This window comes from Cibotium barometz, chromosome 5 (assembly GCF_041138505.1).
Source record: "Cibotium barometz isolate CiBa-2024 chromosome 5, ASM4113850v1, whole genome shotgun sequence".
In the NCBI taxonomy this organism is placed as follows: domain Eukaryota; kingdom Viridiplantae; phylum Streptophyta; class Polypodiopsida; order Cyatheales; family Cibotiaceae; genus Cibotium; species Cibotium barometz.
Genome location: NC_141050.1, coordinates 33,564,412 through 33,583,622, shown reverse-complemented (window position 1 = coordinate 33,583,622; position 19,211 = coordinate 33,564,412). Strand labels below are relative to the sequence as shown.

General features: G+C 48.6%; 1 protein-coding gene and 1 pseudogene across 6 annotated transcripts in view; one reads left to right on the top strand and one right to left on the bottom strand.

Moving 5' to 3' along the window:
• The window catches only part of LOC147638383 (zinc finger protein BRUTUS-like), a 42,221-nt gene extending 23,296 nt beyond the window's left edge, over window positions 1-18,925 (top strand). For 2 of the 6 annotated variants that reach the window (XR_015265863.1, XM_086798313.1), the window contains one exon: window positions 18,265-18,925. The gene's annotated coding sequence lies outside the window, so the exon portion shown is untranslated. Of the gene's footprint in view, window positions 1-16,541; window positions 16,665-18,254 lie in introns of all 6 variants that reach the window. The other 4 variants (XR_015265862.1, XM_086798312.1, XR_015265865.1 and 1 more) reach the window with 3 other exon arrangements.
• Window positions 7,440-8,290, bottom strand: LOC147638384 (uncharacterized; annotated as a pseudogene).
• Window positions 18,926-19,211: the final 286 nt, after the last annotated feature.

The window sequence follows — 19,211 nt, the reverse complement described above, 5'->3', positions numbered from 1 at the left end:
TCAAAGCGTTGTGGTTCTCCGGCCCTTGCTTCTACACTCTTCAGGAAGACTATTAGCCAGTGTTTTCTTTTTTCCAGCCCTCCCTCCCTGCAAAGGAGGTAAATTTTTTTAACACAATTTTTTTGTTTTCCTAATTTTTCTATTTTGTACCTACCTCGGACTAATGGTAGCCTTTGCACTTGCTTCATTAGTCTCTCCCTCCCTTCATCGCGCATCGGGTCGGCTCCCATCTTCACCCGTGTGCATTGACCGAAAGGTGTAAGTTCTATATCTTTCTTTCCTCTCACCTAGCATCTAGGGAGGAGTGGGTAGGCCCCGGGTACCTACTTGCAACCTTTCCGCTGTAGATTCAAGATGAGGATTCCATGGCTTCTACACCTACTGTCTTCTCTTCAACTTTCCAAGGAATCCATCCTAGATCGGACCAACTACCTTGATTGGTCTTTGTAGATGAAGACTTTACTCCGGTATCATCGGCTATGGGGTATTGTTACCGGGGCTGACGTTGAGCCAATTGCGACAACTCCTTAGGTTGAGATTGATGCTTGGCTTGATAAGGATGTTCGGGCACATGCGTTCATCATCTTCAACATTAAACCATCTGTTGCTCGTCGATTTGATGACAATGACGATGAGACCACAGAAGAATTGTAGGATGCCACTCAAAGGAGGTATCATAGAGAGAACTCTACTCAGAAGATTGCCTTGGAGAATCAGCTTGCCAACCTGAAGATCTCCGATACTGCCAACATCATGGATTCCATCACGGCGTTTGTTACCATCGAGAAGCAGTTGGTCTCTTTGGGGAGTAATGCTACTGATGAAGACTTTGGTCATTGGCTCCTTGCTAAATTGCCCGATACTATTTCACTTCTTCCCTTTATTCCTGATCTGCATACTGTTGTTGGCATGCTTCAGGATAGAGCTACGAAGAAGAAAACAAGCCAGGGTGCTTCCGAGGGCCTTCTTCAGGTCAAAGGGCAACAAAGTTGACTCTAAACCTGCTCACAAAGGTCACATTGAGCTTGACTGTCGCAAGAAGAAGAAGAGGTGGTTCTGCAAAGAATTCCACTAGCAACAAAGGTAGACTCTAAACCTGCTAACAATCCTACTCATAAGGATCGTACTTGCCATTACTGTGGTCACAAAGGTCACATTGAGCTTGACTGTCGCAAGAAGAAGAAGAGGTGGTTCTGCAAAGAAGCCCACAAATCAAACCTCTCCATCTACCAACCAATCCTAGAGATCCTCTTCCACCAAGGAGACTGTCTACATCGGCATTAAGGAGCTTCTTGTAGAGTCACCTGTTCCTGCCACCTCACGTCTTATGGATTGGGTGGTTGACAGTGGGTGCACTATTGTGCACTACTCACATGACTCATGACAAGTCCATTTTGCATGATATTCGGCCCAGCTCTTAGAAGGTGTCCATTGGCGATGCTATCAACCTTGAGGCCTCTTGTGTAGGTAACGTGTGGCTTCACTCTTCTCCTAGCCAGCCTTCTATCATCCTAGATGTGCTTTATAAATTATGTTTCCAAGCTCTCTAGTAATCTGCTCTCAGTGTTTCAGAATGCAGAGAAAGGCTACGGCATGTACTTCGACAGTTCAGTTCAGTTCTTGAGGTCATTGATACCAGCACCTTGCAGATTATTGGCATAGGTGTACAGGAAGGCGGTCTTTACAGGTTGAAGGACTTTTGTGGCTCTTTGAATGAGTCAAAGTCTCATTCGCTACAACTTCTTGAAAGCTATCATGTCTTCCTATTTGTTATGATTCTTAGTGCTTGGCTGAGTCTGCCTTGTATCTCCGGAGCTCTGACAGAAACTTAGTACTACACAGACCTTTGTATAAATGTATGCTCTTATATGTGTATGTGTGTGTGCGTGCCTAGAGTGTGTGTGAGAGTATACATTAATACAAGTATTGGGCACTGATGGAAAACGCGGCGCTGGAGAACGGGTACGCTCTTCCAGAGCCAAGATTTGCGCCTTTTGCTCATTCAACTTGGTTGTCTGTTTTGCGATTGCTCGCATCATCTGCTGGAACATGTTTGTAACACTCAAGCCTGGTGCCCTAGCTGGGCTGCCTGGTGCACTCTGGTCCCATGGTTCTTGGTCTCTCTCGCGTCGTCGAAGCTCGCCATAGCAGAAAAATGTACTTCCTTTCCGGAACGCAATCTAACCATCCACTATCTGTGTGGGAGACGTCCGGAGGCTGAAAACCAACCGTCCTTCGAGGGACAGGAGTCACTCCGAAAAGGGTAGTCCACTGGCGTCTGAAAACCAACCACACGAGCGAGAAAAAATTCTGGTTTCTTTGCTGAATCTTTGCACTTGAAGTAGACTCTGATACCACTGTAACATGCGGAAGCTTCGGAGAAGAATCGGTTACTTCAATGCTTAGAAATCAGCACTCTTTTTGCGACGGAATCAACGCACAAACTGAATGAAGATGTGCAGAAAGAAAAGAGAGAGAGAGAGAGAGAGAGAGAGAGAGAGAGAGAGAGGACACAGTATTGGGTCCCAAATACCCTCTGTAGGGCCCCCACCACAGATGGTGTATTTGCTTTATTAGAATGATGTAAATCTGAAAGAAAATACAGAAATCCTTGACCTTTCTTGGCTGGGAATTCCCTGCCCTTGACCTCCAGTCCTTCACCCCTTTGCTTAGCACCTTCTTGGCTTGTCTAGCCCCTTTATGCTTGAGTTCTTAGTGAGAAATGAGATGAACAAATGGGATTATGGACTCTCCTATTTATACTACTCCATCTAGAGCAGTCGGCCAGCTGAAGTCCAGGCGGCCAGCATAAAATGTCCCACGACTGAGTTTTTCAGCATTTAATGCTGAAAAATTCACATAAAATGCTGCGTTTTTTTCCGTAATTGGCTGGGCATCATGCGCTTGATTCTGGATGGCTGGACAATGCTTTTGCAAACATCTTGAGGGCTGGGCAGCCTGTATGGGCTGCCCCATACCTGCCCTACAGCCATACAAAGGTTGCATCTCCTGAATGTCTCCCTTTAGCGTGCCCCTAGGGCTGTCCTACAGCCCCTCCATGGCTGGTGGGTTCAGCCAGGGCCTTCCTGGCCCTCATGGGGGTGGTTCCACACTATCCCCATGCCCACACAAAGACCCGGGGTAGCCCTATGTGCTGGCCCCTTGTTCTAAACGCAAACCCTAACTAACTACTCAGTGATCTGGCATCCGGTACCATACTAGATACACAGAATCACTGACATCATTCCAGAGGGAGACTCACAGCGCGGACTGGCACTGTTTCATGTGCAGGACAATGCACACCTGACCTTAGACTCCTGTGCAGGACAATGCACACCTGACCTCGGACAACTGAGATGGATCCCTGGCTGACTCGTCCTCCCAGATTGGGCTCACATGGGACCAATTCACCATCCCAAGTCCTGCACCTTCTGTACAGATATGTCTATGTGGCATCCAAGTGCGGGATGCATGTGACAACTGATGACGTTAGTGGGGACGTCGTAGTATCTAGTCCATACTATGCATGATGGAGTTGATGGTTTATTTTCTTGTGGATGACCACCATGAGGTTATAAATTACACTTTCATATAAGGTGGATTTGGGCATGTTCTTGGATTCATCTAGGTATATGCCTTGGTAGCTTAGGTGGATATAGCGTTGTGGCATGCTCGCTACGGGCACTTGAACTGTCTTTTTAGCAGATGGTTGAGGGACTTCCACAACTGAAACCCTTCCACTCCACTTGTGTGGCTTGTTTGCATGGCAAGCAACACGAAGAGCCTTTCCCTCACGAGGCTACTCATCGAGCTTCTCACATCCTGGAGCTTATACATATGGACTTGTGCGGTCTCTTGTGGACTACTACCCATGGTGGTGCGAGGTACTTCATGCTTATTATATTGATGATTTCTCATGTAAAGTTTGGGTGTATCTCTTGGCAGAAAAATCTTAGGCTTTCTCTTGCTTTCAAGAGTGGGTGGCTTTGGTCGAGAATGCGATCGTGCAGAAGGTTCGACAAGTGTGTTCGGGCAATGAAGGAGAATTCATCTCCAAAGCCTTCCACAACTTTTGTTCCCAGAAAGGTATTGGCCATCAGTTCTCCACACCTAGCACTCCACAACAGAATGGTGTGGTTGAACGCAAAAAACTGTTCAGGAGATGGCCCGTACCATGCTTTCTTCTTTTGATCTTCCTCTCTCTTTCCAGGGAGAAGCTGTGACCATTGCTATCTACATCATCAACCGTTCTCCCACTAAGGTGGCGTTAATATGACACTGGAGGACGCTTTTTACACGACAGAAACCTTCAGTTTCACATCTTAGGGTTTTGCACAGAGTCCTTTATGGTTTGAAACAGGCACCCAAGGCATGGTATGATAAGATTGATGCATTCTTTCTTTCCTTGGTTTCTAGAGATGCTTTGCACAATCTCTATGTCTTTGCTCAGGATGCTTTGATTTGTTTGATCGTCTTATATGTTGATGATTTGGTGTGATCAGTGGCTCTCATCATACCAAGATTGAACAGCTCTGGTCAAATTTAGCTCTCACTTTTGAGATGATTGATTTAGGATTTCTCCACTACTTTCTTGGTATGGAGGTCTATCAGAATTGTGATGGAGTTTTCCTTAGCCAAGATAGATATCTACAACAGCTTCTGGAGACATTTGGTATGAGCGAGTGCCATCCTTTTTCCTATCCGATGGATCCTAACTCCAAGCTTTCTCGAGAAGATTCAACTTCCATCTTTGAGGACAATACACAATACCGAAGGCTTGTGGGTTCTCGTATTCTCTTGACTTATACCAGGCCAACATTTCTTAGAGCGACAGTGTTCTTAGTCAGTTCTCTTGCACTCCTCGACATTCTCATTGGTAGGCCGCTCTCAGGGTTCTTCGATACTTATCTTGTACCGTGGACTATGGTCTCTCTTTTAGAGGAAGCATTGAGCTTGTTGGATACTCTGATGCTGATTGGGCAGGTAACCAGGATACCAAGCGGTCTACTTCTGGTTATTGCTTCACTTTAGGTCATGGCCTCATTTCCTTGTGATCCAAGAAGCAAGATACAGTCTCAATTTCTTCTACGGAGGTTGAGTACTGGGCCTATTTGGATACCTTCTGTGAGTTGCTATGGTTGATGTAGATTGTGAGTAATCTTGGTGTTCTTTCGAACTCCTCTGTTTGCATTCTTACAGACAGCCAGAGTGCCACATTGAGGTCCATTTTCACTTTGTTTGTGAGTTGGTCACTGATGTCATCATTTCTCTGGAGTATTGTCCCCTCTCAGGACAACCTAGTTGACCTCTTCACTAAGCCTCTTCCTCGAGATTCTATTGATTAGCTCCTGACCCGTATGGGAGTCCGTACATCGTGCTAGAGCTGAGAGAAGGTGTTGGACTATGTTCATCTCTAGCATTTATCCCATTTATTGCACCATTTATGTAGCATATTTATCTGATATATTTTACTCAGTTGTGGGTATTTTTTCCCACATTTTAGGGAACTTTTCCTAGGCGTAGGTATTTTTCAGGAGTCATGGGTTTCTTCTACTGGCCAACTTGGCTATTTGTGCTGTATATAAGAACATGCTTTTTGCTATTTAATTCATTCATCATATTGCACAAGTGTTGGATCATTGCTGTCTGCTCCAAGTCTCTCTTCTGGTTGCGCTTGCTGCCTTCAACCATTCTCTTAGCTCTTGCTCTTCTTGAGTGGCGGGCAGCCATGGAGACTGAGATTGATTCCATTGAAAGGAATGGCACATGGAAGCTTGTGGACCGGCCTTTGCTTAGGTAGGTCATTGGGGTCTTTAAGATCAAGTTTCATGCCGAGAAATTGGGAACTTGCTCTTGATTGTCAGCTTATTGAGCGCCCGATAATCTACGTAAAGTTGGGGGTATCCATCCTTCTTTTTCACAAAAAGGATGGGGGCGGTGGTAGCCTTTGTTCATCATTGAGTTTATTGTGTTCAAGCGTTCTTGTAAGCAAGACATCCTACACCCAAAGTCTGTCTAGATCGCCATCAAAGCTCCTTACCCGGAGCACATGGGTGGGCGGACCACCTTCAGTTTGTAACCAAAGTTTGCAAGCAGTAATGTTCTCTACTCTCCACTTTTTTTGCAATTTAGTGCTCTCTTTCCCTTTGGGTTTTTTCCCCTAGCACACATGGTGTGAGAGGACACTGCCCTTTCCATTATTATTTTTTTCCCTCAAACAGATCCCTCCATTAGTTAAGAAAAAACGTTCGTAGGCTACAACACCCCTACGACAGGGGTAGCATACATCAGGGGGAAAAGACCCAACCCACACACCCATAATACAAAGGGCTAGATCATACAATGGGGGGGGGGGGGGGGGGTGGGAGGAAGAGCCAAACAATGGGGGGGGCGGGGGGGGGGATGTAGTGCCAGCCCACGAGGAGGCAAGGGAAAGATGTGCCAAACTTTAACAACATCAAGAAGCTATTTTGGGATCTGCACAAGCCTTTGTTGGGGGGAGAGGTTGAAGGAGACACAGAGGAGCACATAGCACCTCTACAAACATTCATTCAATTGACTAGCCCTTATGGTAAAGTGCTTTTTAATGAATTACTTGATACGGGGGCTATTCACAATCTGATTTCCTTCAATGCATGGAACCAGTTGGGAAAACCCCAACTCATAGATACCTCTTTAAAGGTGAAAGGTATCCATGGTAGGAATACCAAGGTTCTTGGACTACTATAAATAGAGGCATACTATGATGGCAATAAGTACCTGGTGGGAGACTTCCTGGTTATGCCTACCAGAACATTACCTGAACCGGTGCCAGCGCACTGATCCCTGAGCCTGTGAGAGGAAGGGGCCCTTTCCCCAGAGACAGAAAAGCGAGCCGCGTCCGAATCATGGTGTCCGAGCTCCCCTGTAGACGGTCGTACTGTCCTCGAAGAGTGTGAATGAGCTCAAGCCAGAAATCTCTGACAGTCTCTGCCGGTGGTACCACCCTGCCCTCAAAGATCCTGCGGCATCAGGTCCGCCAGACAAACCACACAGCCAGGCTGCCAATCAGCTCCCACCGCAAGTCCCGCACACCATCCTCCCACGGGTGAGTGGAGTAGTCTGGTACTGGAACAGTAGTAGTCATGCCTCCCTGAGTGCTAATCAGGCTGGTCGCCTCTGACTCATATCCCATCGCTTGTCCGGAGAGGGTGCTCCTTGCTACGGCGCCCCAAGTGAAAGTCTGTCCTCTCGCAGTAGCAGCAAACAATCGCAGAATCCTCCTCCAAATCTGCTGAGCCAATGGGCAGTCCCATAGGCAATGTCTCTGTGACTCCTGAGGATGGTCGCATCCTGTGCAAGCTGGTGATCTGCCTCCATATGCAAACCAGACCCCGATTGCAGTGCCTCGATGAGCTACTAGCCAAAGAAAAATCACTGTCCACGGCTGCTGACTCCTCCAGAGGCGCTACCAAAAGTCTGTCAGGAAGGCTCTAGTGAGCCCCTGTCGCTGCCAGTGCTCTGCAGCTGCTGGTGTGGCCCCTCGGCGTGCTGTCAGGATGCGTCGTCCCAGCCGGGCCGTGTACTGGAGGAAGGGGATCTCAGGGCTACCAGGGGAGGCAAACGGATCGCGCCACTGCCACTCTCCTGGATCCCACTGTAACCGAGCCAAAGGTCTCTGCCCCCATGCCCACAGGCGCCAGCTGGGGTCGCTCTGAACCTCATCCGGGTCTGGATCCACATACCATACTCTGCCTATGACCCCCACAACTCTAATGCGCTGAAATGTGCAATGTGCTACCAAAGGTGTCTCGCTCTGGACCCTCTGTAACCAGCGGCAATCGCCGATCTCAAAGAAGAGCTGGTGATCCTCCTAACAGCCTCTGACGGCGATGAGAACCTCTAACGGAGTAAAGGCCCCCATCCAGGCTTGCGCCGGGGAATCAATAGGCTGAGTCCATGCCTGCGGGATCGCGGCCTCAATGTCACTGATCATGAGCGCATTGCCTCGCATCTGGCCCAGGCGCTCTCGCTGCACCTCCTCAGGAAGCCTCCTGAAATCAAGCCACTCACCCAAGCTATGGGCTGGTCCTGCCGCCATGGCCCCCCATGAAACATGCAGCATGGAACCCACTATGTGTCCACTATCTGTCCGAAGCTGAGGATTCCAGACAAGAGGCTGGCGAAGACACTCCTCTGTACAGGCAGGCGGAGTCTGAATAAGTGCTGGGCATAACTGCTCCCAAGTCCTCAATAGGCTGCAAGAAGCAAAGCGATCCTCGCATCTCCTCGAGAGTCCTACTCTGCGCATTTCTGTAAAAATCCATTGAGTCTCTGGCTGCCAGGGCCGTCCAGTAGCCGGGGTGCACTGCTGAATATGCTGAATAAGAAGTTCCTTCCATGGCTCCACGCCTGGAAGGAGCCCCCGCACAATGAACTTGCCCAGGAGCGCTCGGCTCTGGTAAGCTGGGTCCACTATTCCCAAGCCTCCATGAGAAATAGGCAAGTAATGACTGGCAAAGAGACCTTGGCCCTGGCAGGCCGCCCATCCCCTCCTGACCATAGAAAGTTCCTGATCAGTCGCTGTACCTGACTGATACAGGAGCTCGAGAAGATCCAACAGGAGGTGATATACCACATCATCGCTAGCAGCACCTGATTTGCCACCACTGCACGCCCAGCAAGAGAGAGGCGGGCCGAGCTCCAATGCAGTGGCTTCTTCCTGATGCATAGAAGAAGGAGGGCAATCTGCTGCTCTGCCATCAGGTCTATCCCAACCTGGCAGCCTAAGTAGCGCACTGGTGTCCGTGGGGGGATCTAACGAAACTGAGGGCTCGGAAGCCACTGTGGAGGATCTCCACTGCCTGTCCAGAATCCACAAGATTTGTGCCAATTAATCTGGGCACCAGGTGCATCGCAAAAGACCTCAATGGCTCTCTCAAAGTGGTGCAGATTGGCCTTATGGCCCGGTAAATACATCGCTGTATCATCAGCAAACTCTGAATCAAGTAGCTCCTCATCTCTGTCATCTCTGGTGGGGAGGCGAAGGCCCTGGAGTCCCACCTCCTGTGAAGTCAAGAAGCTGCTCATAGCCTCAGCAAAGAAGAGAAACAATGTAGGTGCAAGAGGGCATCCCTGGCGGACAGATCTGGTCAAAGCAAATCTCTCTCCTCTGCCCCCTGCCATCAAAACCTGTCTATGCACCGTAGAGTACAGCGCCGAGACCCCATGAATCCATGTCTCCGGGAAGCCCATCCTCTGCATTGTCCCTTCCAAGAAGCCCCAGTCAACTCTGTCATAGGCCTTCTCGAAGTCAAGCAGAAGAATCGCCATATCCTCTCCCCTCAGACGGGCCAAGGAGACTGCCTCCCAGAAAGTGAAGATATTGTCAAGGATGCTGCGGTCCTCGACAAATCCGGTCTGTGTGGGATGGATCAACACCACTAACATAGGCTGCAATCTCAAACTCAGAGCCTTCGCCAGAATTTTGTAGGCTGAGTTTAAGATCGTGATGGGCCCCCACTGTCCCACCTCCTCGAGGTCTCCCCCCCTCTTTGAGGATCAAGAAAATCAAGCCCTCAGAGAAGGTCCCGGCATCCGCCCTGTATCCATCACCTCCTGAAAAGCCTGAAGCATACCCGGCTCTAGGATCTCCCAGTAGCGCATAAAAAAGGAGGGAAGCAAGCCATCCTCCCCTGGGCAGCTGCCTCGAGGTAAAGCTCGAAGCACATCATACAGCTCAGTGCCTGAGAAGGGGGCCCATCAGTCGGGCATGCATCTCCTCGGTCACTACCCTCCTCGTGTGCATCCAAACTGCCTGATGACATTCCTCTCGGTGGGGAGAGGGCTCCTTTGCTGAGAGCAAGACTATAAAAATCCGTCGCAATCTCTCTGATCTCATCAGGTTCAGTACCACAGGATCCATCAGGGTGCCTCAATCGCTTGACCCCTGTCCTGGAGTGGCGAGGGCCCGTGATTGCAAAGAAGTCCCTAGAGACTCTGTCTCCCACCTGAGTCCAATGAGCAGCCTGTCTGTGGAACAAAAACTCGTGTCAGTCTCTCCTCGACCTGCCGGAGCTCCTGCTCGGCCTGCTCTAGCTGAGTCCCAATCCATGAGCTTTCTGGATGGGCCTCCTGCTGCCGCTGAAGTGAGGCCACACTCTGGTGCAGTCGACGCTCAGTCTCCCTCACCTGAGCAAGGCGCTCGCGTGACTCTACTCTGAAGACATCACTCAGCTCTGTCAACCCCCTCGCAAGAGAACCAGCGATATCCCCTGCGGTCCACTGTATGCCGGCCCAAACAGTCTCCACTCTCTCTGCCAGATCCTCATAAGAAGCACACTCTCAGGAATACGCACAGCCTGAGCCACACGGCGCACCTCCTCTGAAACAACCAGAATAACAGGCGCATGATTGGACATCGAGGTGCCAGCCAAAATCCCAACAGAGCCTCCACGAGCTCCCAGCCAATCACTGACATAAAGCCGGTCGCTCCGGGAAAGGTTAGTGCCGCCAATGCGTCGATCAGAGCGAGAGAACAAGAGACTGCCTCGTTCCCTGCCAAAGCCCTCATGGTGCCATACATCATCAATCCACAAGGTCATGCATAACCTCTCCCATGCTGCCAGCTCAGCCCCCTGAACCGTGACATGGCTGCCTCCGACACGATTGGAAGGGTGCTTCAATCATGTTGAAGTCACCCCCTACACACCAGTGCTCAACCTCTGGCAGCACATCCACAATCTGATCCCAAAAAGCGGCTCTTGCACTAGCCTGATTGGGGGCATAGAGGTTCAGGACTCCAAGTCTGACCTCTCCCCATCGCAATACAATCCACTGTGCACGCCCTGGGACCACAACACCCCTGCCCACAATGGCAGCCCGCCATGAATCCGCAATAGACATACATACTCCCCCCTGGGCACCAGCCGTGCCGAACGCTGCTGACCAGAAAGTCTCACTCTGTCTATGCATCAGCTGTCCACAACGCCGAGTACGGTTCTTGCACAGGCGGTGCTCCTGTAGCATAAGGATATCGATGGAGCCACCAACCAAGCATCGCTGCAACTCCTGTCTCAATTTGCCTCTGCAACGCATAAACTGAGGGCCTCCCAGCCCCTGCACGTTCCATGAGACGATCCTCATGTCACTAGTCGAGCGGCTGCAGCATCAGAGTCCTGGTCTCCAAAGTGGCGAGTAAACTCATACCCAAAATGCTCTCCCCTCTGATGATAGTCGAAGTTCACAAGGCTAGGTGGAATGGCTGAGAGGGGGAAGGTGCAGATCTCAAGAGGAGGTCGACGCCTCTCTCTGGTGCCTTGCAGGGAGCCATAGTTGCAAAAAAACGCGTTTCAAACTTTAGGCTACTCGTTTGAAACGTGCAAACGTTTCAAACGTTTGAAACGCGTTTTTTTGCTGGGCCAGTTTTTTTTTATGATAGAAAACGTACGATGCAGTATCTCCTGGCATTTCAGTTTTGAAAGTGACGCTTGAAAGAGACGTTTCCAGCCTTTGAAGTCTTCCAGGTTTGCTTGCACCCCTACCTACGCACCAGTCCTTTCCCCCGGCCCCTACGCACCATCATTCATGTTACATGTATGATCATATCATCATTGTATGATGTAAATTGTAATCATGTATGATGTATTAAGAATCAGGATTCAGTATGAAATTTGAATCATGGATTCATCATTCATGATGTATCATGATTCATGTATATGAAAGTTGAATGTAGATTTTAGCATTAAACTGTACCAAACATAAATTTATGGACACCCCCCTAAAAAAAACCTGGAAAAAACACCTGAAAAAAAATTTGAAAAAAACTTTTAAAAAACTTTTGGAAATTTGTTTGAAACGTTTTTGAAACGTTTCAAACACGTTTCAAAAACGCGTTTCAAAAAACGTGTGGCAACTATGCAGGGAGCGACTCAAAGTAAAATCACTCTAACGACTGGCGTGCTCCACCCGTGGCCCGAGGGAGGTCCTGCAGGCGCTGCAGGGGGTGGGGAGGAAGAGAGGTGCGGGGGGCGGCGGGGTGAGGATAAGGGCGAGGGGGGGGGGCGAGCGAGGAGAGGGAGGGCCAGGGGGGGGAGGGGGAAACAGTCGGCATCGGCAAGGCGGTCGGAGGAGGCGGGTGGCGGGGGAGCCGAGGAAGAAGTAGAAGCCTGGCCCGGGGTTGAAGAAGTCGAGGGTGCCGAGACCCTAGGATCGGCCCCCAGGGCCCGCGAGGGGCTGGCCTGGGGCTCCTCCTGGAGCACACTGAATCGGTTCCCTGTAGGAACCCACTACTGAGCCGGAGCTGGGGGGTGACCTCCTGGTCCCCCAGGCTGTCCCCCCACCTCTGCTCGGCACCTGCCTGTAACATGCTGCCACCTAGCATCCTGTCAGTGTGCCTCCGAGTCGGGGGCAGCGGCCTCGCTGGGAGAGCCCTGTCCTGTCTGTGCTTGCGGGGCTGCCCCCGGCGGCTGCTGCTGAGTGGGCCGCTGTTGAGGGTTAGCCTGCGACGTTGGTCAATCCCTCTCTGTCCTGTCCGAGTAGAAGCGCACGTCTGACGTCGGGGGCAAGCTCTTGCAAGATGTCCAATCTTGCAGCAGATAAAGCACTGATTTGGGAGCCCCGAGTACTCAACGTGCTGGTGAATCCCCCCCCCCATGATCATGGGGAGGAGAATCTCCTTCGGTAATGTTGAGGGGTCTGGCACTAGAACGCGTACCGAAGGGAGGCTAGCTGTCTTGGCAGCTACTGAAGCTGTTGTGCGCAGGGATTCAAGAATAGTCCCGAATGCCCCACCAATCTGAGGTAAGAGATGGAGATACTCCCTCCTCAGTCCAGGAAGGCAGACCGACACTAGAAAGCCGGTCTCCTCCATCACCTCCGTCGCAGGGTTGAATCCGTGACGCGAGGGCCTGAAGTACGCCCGGGCAGCGCGGAAGGTCAAGGGGCTCTGTTGCAAAACTCTGGAAACCATCTCTGGGGCCTTGAACTCAATCTGATAGAAGACGTCGGTGATCTTGCCCACCTCAGCGAGCAAGTGGGCCTGAAGAAGATCTCGCATCTCACCCCTGCTGGGCCGACTGCCTACAACTTTGCAGACCACCGAAGTGGCCTGCAGCCGGTCGATCTCTGCGGCTAGGCTCGCTTTCTCTTCGGCCGTAAGAGAAAGTCGGATGGAGTCATTAGAGGGGGCAGATGAGTCCATCTGTGGATTGTTCGATGATGCCATCTGTGTCTGCTGTGGGTGAGGTGAGGTGGAGAGGAGAGGGAAGGAGGGACTGAGAACGCGAATCACACATACACATACATAATGCAAGAAGAGAAGGAAGGGGGGAGAGGGTGGGCTGGCGGAGGCGAGGAAGGCAAGGGTGGGAGCATCTGTGGGCTGCATCCGCGAGGAAGAAAAGTGGGGGCGCGAAAGGGGAGGTGCTCAGCACGGGCGAGGAGAGGAGGGGGTAGCACGTGGGCAGCAGTGGGAGAGGGCGAGCGCACAGGGAGAGGGCGATGGTGGGCGCGAGGATGGGCGGAGTCACAGTAGCGAGCCGTCATTTGGTGGCAACATTGGTCCCGTTTGCACCGCCCTTTTCATTATTGTTGTACTTTGATATTATATGTGGGTTGACTTCTCAGCTCCACACATTTCAATGCAATCTACAGTTTTGCATCTCTATCCATCACCATCTCTGTGATCTTTGTGTACATGCTTGCTTTTGTGTGTAGCTCTACGTGCTTGCTTTTGTGTGTAGCTCTAGACCAACAGTGGTATCAGAGCTCCGTCCTCATCTCATCGGTGTTCAGTCACGTCCTATCTACGCAGCTATTCGCCATCGCCAGCCAATGCTGAATAGGACCCGGTAGGACGTGCTAAGGTAGCACCTATAACTATTTGGCCTTCCTAGCACTATTCACCCGATGGAACCTTTGCCAGGACACTGGATTGGTGGAAGAAGTTATGGGATCAGGGACCATAATGCCTACACATGGAAAAGCGCCAGTTTTGGTCAAAAAGTAGAGAAAAGCAAAAAGTCAAACTGAGTTGACCACTAGCAAGGAGCATCACTAGCAAAAGGGGATTGAGCAGGACCAAAAACCTAGAGCTGCTTTTTGAAAAAGCAACTCTAGGGCTAAAAAATAAGGTCCTAAAGCAGGAAAAGCAAAGCACAAAGAACTTTGGAAAAGCTGGCTATATTTGAATAATATTTTATTGTATAAAGTGAAAAAGACAAAAAGCAAAGTAAAAAGAAAAATTAAAAGCATGGCTAGCTTTTTGGGCAAAAAGCAAGACCCCTCCCTCAAGTATAAAACAAGCATGAATCTCTCTTGATTATCATCAACCAAGCGTGGTATTCGTCATCATCACCTTGTTGCTCAAGACACTGTCGTCGATTTTCTGCACCACTTCATCAGTCCATACATTGTACCGTGTACGGATCCGTACAATCTGTGCCGTATGTTGATCTGTTGCTGCTTGAATTGTGTGTTGACTGGATTGTGTGCCTGGCTGCTGTACGCCTGTTGTTCAGCGTTGTATACTTGCGCCTGATTTGGCCCTGTTGTCCTACGTCGATTCGTTGCCGTACTGCTGTACAAAACTGGTGCTGACTATGCTACGCCGACTGACTACTATGCCATACTATTGTTGTCAGTGTTGATTGCTGTACTGCCACGTGGACTAGCCTTGGTTCATACGCCTTTGTGCGGCCTCTTTTTGTGGGTTGCTTCTACTTCAGTTTGGTTGTTGGTTGAACAACAGATTGCTGGTTATCAAAGTGCACTTGGCTCCTTTTCTTATAGCTCTTTGGGCCTAGATATGTGAGATGAATTTCTAGAATACCAGGAATGCTCATATCCCCGCGAATCAAGACGAGCCAGGAACACCATCAACAATAGTGAAAATGTCTTGCCTCCAATTAGGAACGGGTGTATAATCCCTAAACCATTGAATGCCGAGAATCATATCACACTTGAAAAGAGATGAGACAATGAAGTCTCGCTGGAATGTGGCCTTTTGAACCTTGAATTCAAATTGTTGAGTCTTATAGGAAATGTGAGTGCGAAGACCAAGTGTGAACCCGTCTACATCGAGATGGGGCACAAGTGTACAACTCAATCTTTTTAGCCAACTAAGGAGAAATAGCATCCTCAGAGCTGCCCATATCGAAGAGGACAATGAATTAGTGGTGAATGTTGGAGATATTGATGCAGCTCTAGCAGTGGCTACTATGGAGATAGAAGTCTTGGAGGCTTGTGTAGCTTGCCACTTGGTATAATCTTTCTTACCATGCCCCACGATGTGGCAAAAGAAACATTTTTTCTCTCCCTTGTATCACGTTTGCTCTTCTAGTTGGAGACATCGACCAGTAATGCCCTCCTTGGCCTTTTCCTCAGGTGTTTTCTTATCCTTCTTGCCTCCTGAGGTGCTCTGGGAATCTTTCTTGTTATCTTTGCTATTCTGAGCTCCCTTCCTCAATTGGGATGATGACTATTGGGTGGTGGACTGCTGTTGGGGTTTGGAGCTAGTTTGGATCTGCTTGGGCTTACCTCCATTCAACATCATTTCCTGATTCTGATCGAGAGTGAGAGCCTTGTCATATGATTGTGGCTCAAAATTATGCACGGTAAACCTAATGTTAGTGTCCAACCCTCTAATGAAGTGTTTCAATTTATCCTCCTTGGATATACCTAACTGTTGTGCTGACTTGATAACTTGTATTGGGGACCCATTTTGGGAGAGTATGTAGAACTCATCCTCAAGGTTGGTCATGTATTGGGAGGTAGAAATCGTTTTTTGAGGTTAGACATGAAGGTGTCCCATACATACTGAGAAGCCTTGGAGACTCGACCAACCACCAGGTAACCGCTTTGCTCGAGAGGTGAGGTGCTACCAGGTGGACTCAGTCTTGAGGGTCTGAAAGCTTAGCCAAAGGAAAATATGCTACAAATTGATGAATGAATTGCATAACTTCAGCATGATCACACTTACCATTATACTTGCTAAAATTTGGTTGAGCTCGTATGACGGTGGTGGTTTGGGTGGTGGAGAAACTTGGTGCTTGGAGTGCTAGGGTCGGGAGAAGTGACATCATGGTTGCTTGCATAGCATCTATCAGTTGTTGGTTCTGGAGTTGCATAGCATCACGAGCAAGCCTTTCTCGGGCTGCTTGGTCTGCACGTCTTTGGTCTTCTTCAGACTTGCGTTTGGCGTCCTGAGTTCTTTGTTCATCCTCACGTCGGGCTTCTTTGGCCCTTTGTTCTTCCACCTTTTTGGCATCTTCTTTTTGCTGAAACAATCTTTCCAATTCTGAGAGCTCTTTTGGCTTTTCAGTTGCTTCCTTGCCTTTTTCAGCCTCCTCTTTTAGCTTTTTTTTCTTTGGCTACGTCTTCTTCTTTAGCCTCTATCTGTTGCTTGATTGATCTATTTTGTTCCAAGATTGCTTTGATGAAGTCTTTATTGTATTGTGGAAGCGTTTCTGTAATGGTGGTGTCTTCTTTGTAGATCTCTCCTTCCATATCTTCTTTGTAGCTTTCTGACAAAGTCTCACCTGACATTGTGTTCCTGATTGCAGTTTTACCATCCACAGAATTCTCACTTTTGGTATCTAAGTTGGGTCACAACTTGGAGCTCTGATACCAATGTAGCATGCAATAGGTTGATCGTCGTAACGCGCAACAAAGCCTTCTTTAAACCTGTGAGTTTATGCAATTCAACTTTGAGAGAGAAGAGAAAAGAGAGAGAAGATAGAGAGTCGACACTAGATTGGGTCCCAATTACCCACTGAAAGGCCGCGCCCCCCCCCTCCCCCTTGCAAGGAGGAGTATTTGCTTGTATTTCTTTGGAAAACTTTTACAATGAGTATGAAAGATGATTGAGGACTGCCCAATGCAAGGACTAAGTAGACCGAACGCAGGCTGTGAGTATGAAAGATGATTGAGGACTGCCCAACGCAAGGACAAAGTAGACCGAACGCAGGCTGAACCATATGCTCTCTAAGCTCCCTTGAGTGACTCTTCAATGACCACTATGCAAACCCAGAATTGAGGGATGCACATATGCTGGCTGAATGTTGAAGAGGTTCTTTGCAGAGGCCTTATGTATGCGCAAGGGCCAGCACACATCTTCTCTTGGAATGTTTGGGAACCGATCTTGGGTTGAATGATTTATGGTGGGAACTAGGCGCATGCTTCACTTTTGCTGCTGGTCGGTTTGCTACTGCTGCTGTCGGCCTGTTTATTGGACAAATAATATGCTATTTATAGCATTAAATGCTTTGCATATTGTCAATGCTGTCCCTTAATGCTGGTCAACTATAGTGCTGGCCGACTGCAAGCTTGCATGTCCCATGTGGCTGCCGACTGGATGCTGGAGGCTTATGTGGCTGCTGACTTGGTGTTCTTGCTCTCCATGATGCCTAGAAGGTGGCCTACATTGCTGAATAGGCTAGCTATGCTGGCTGACATGCCTAGGAGAGGTGGCAGACCCATATGCAAGGCAGCCCCAATGATGGGGTGCCCTATGGGCTGGCCCATGTGCATATGCCCCTATAATGCTTGCTAAGGCAATGCCTAATGCTAGGATTGACCTCTACATGTACCTATCTGATGAATTCTTCAAGTGGGTAAGAGGACTGACAGATGCAGACGCTCTGTGGCTTTGGAGACTGACCTACATAGCTCGTGCTTGACATGTCCCGGACTGGGGCTCACAATGGGGTCACGGCATACGACAAAATGTTCCTAAAAAGGTTATCCTACTGTAGAAATGTTGCACTGATGTAGAGTCATTGTGTCACATAGCACTCAAGTGCAGGGTGCATGTGACATTTATCCTTCCTAGCTTCTAGATTTGTGTTGTAATCACGTCATTGCACTTGGACAGATAGGTCTTACAGCACCATATCTTAGTACTCTATGTTGGACGTGGTTTCCAATTTCACCACACTTTCCTCCCATGTCTACCTTCTACAAAAGTTACCCCTTGTCTGTTTCTGAGATCTAGACCTTGCAATGGAACTTGCATGTAGTACTACCATATGTATGCCTTGTTACCATGGATAACTTTTTCTTGTACACATGTTGTTCGCTATTTGTGGGTCAAGGGCTTATTTGTATCTAAATCTTCTCAAAGAGCAACGTCTCCTCTTAGGATAATTTTTAACCGAAAAAAATTACTGATTTAATTGTGCACTGCATTCTTTTTCTAAGGCACATTTGTCTGTGAGTTCATCATTGCTGTTCTAGTATCCAATCTTCTGAGTTTCTTTTCTAATATTTGATGGCAGGGTCTTTCAGGAGTGCTTTTCTATGGGGAGGACTAAGGCAGTTATTGCCTGTTTCATTCAGATAACCTAGTCATGCCACACTCATGCTAATAGCAGAGGTGTATTGATGACAGAGGTCCACTCTGACGTGCAAATAGTGGAGTTTACAGCTCAATTCTTGACATTTTTATACAGTGTCTCAATTCTCTAAGAGAATTGAGTAACGTCCAAGCATGTCTGGAAGGAGACACCAACCAAAAGCTGACATGTAGCCAGTTTTGGAGGACGTACCTTCTCATAAATCAAAGGCATTTTTATGAATATAATGCTGCTTTTGAATGGTAGAAGGCACTTTGTTGGGGGTGGGTTACATACTATATTATAGGTTGGCATTTTAATCTCACCCCCTTCTAGGCAACATGGTACGATAACCACTCAGGCAAGGGCCAAGGCGCACACAGAATTAGATTTTTACTTCTCATAAAATGTCGTGATTTTGTCCAAAGGTTGTAAAGCATTTGGGTATCTTTTGCAAATGCTCATTTTTTATTTTTCCCTTGATATGATCCCTCCCACAGGCAAGAGGATTTTGGGACATTTCAGAGAGATGCCATCAATGATTTGTAAGGATATTTGTGTATTTGATGTCTAAGAGCTATTCATTAATTTAATTGGGAAGGATGTTGGTGGTATTTAAGATCTAAGAGCTATCATTAATTATTGAGATTTCGGCACATGTCTAAGAGCTTCCATTAATTATGTGTATGGATATTGGTATATAATGCACTTGGGTTTCATGTGGCCCGTGTTTTGATTGGTGCCCTAGGTCCTAGCCATGTCCACAAATGTAAGAATGCATGTGCATGGTTTGACGGAGGCTTTAAACCAACCGTCCTTTGAGGGACATGAGTCACACCAGAATGGGAGTGCAATTGGTGTTTATATGCTTTACAACCATGCTGTGAATGATTATTGTAA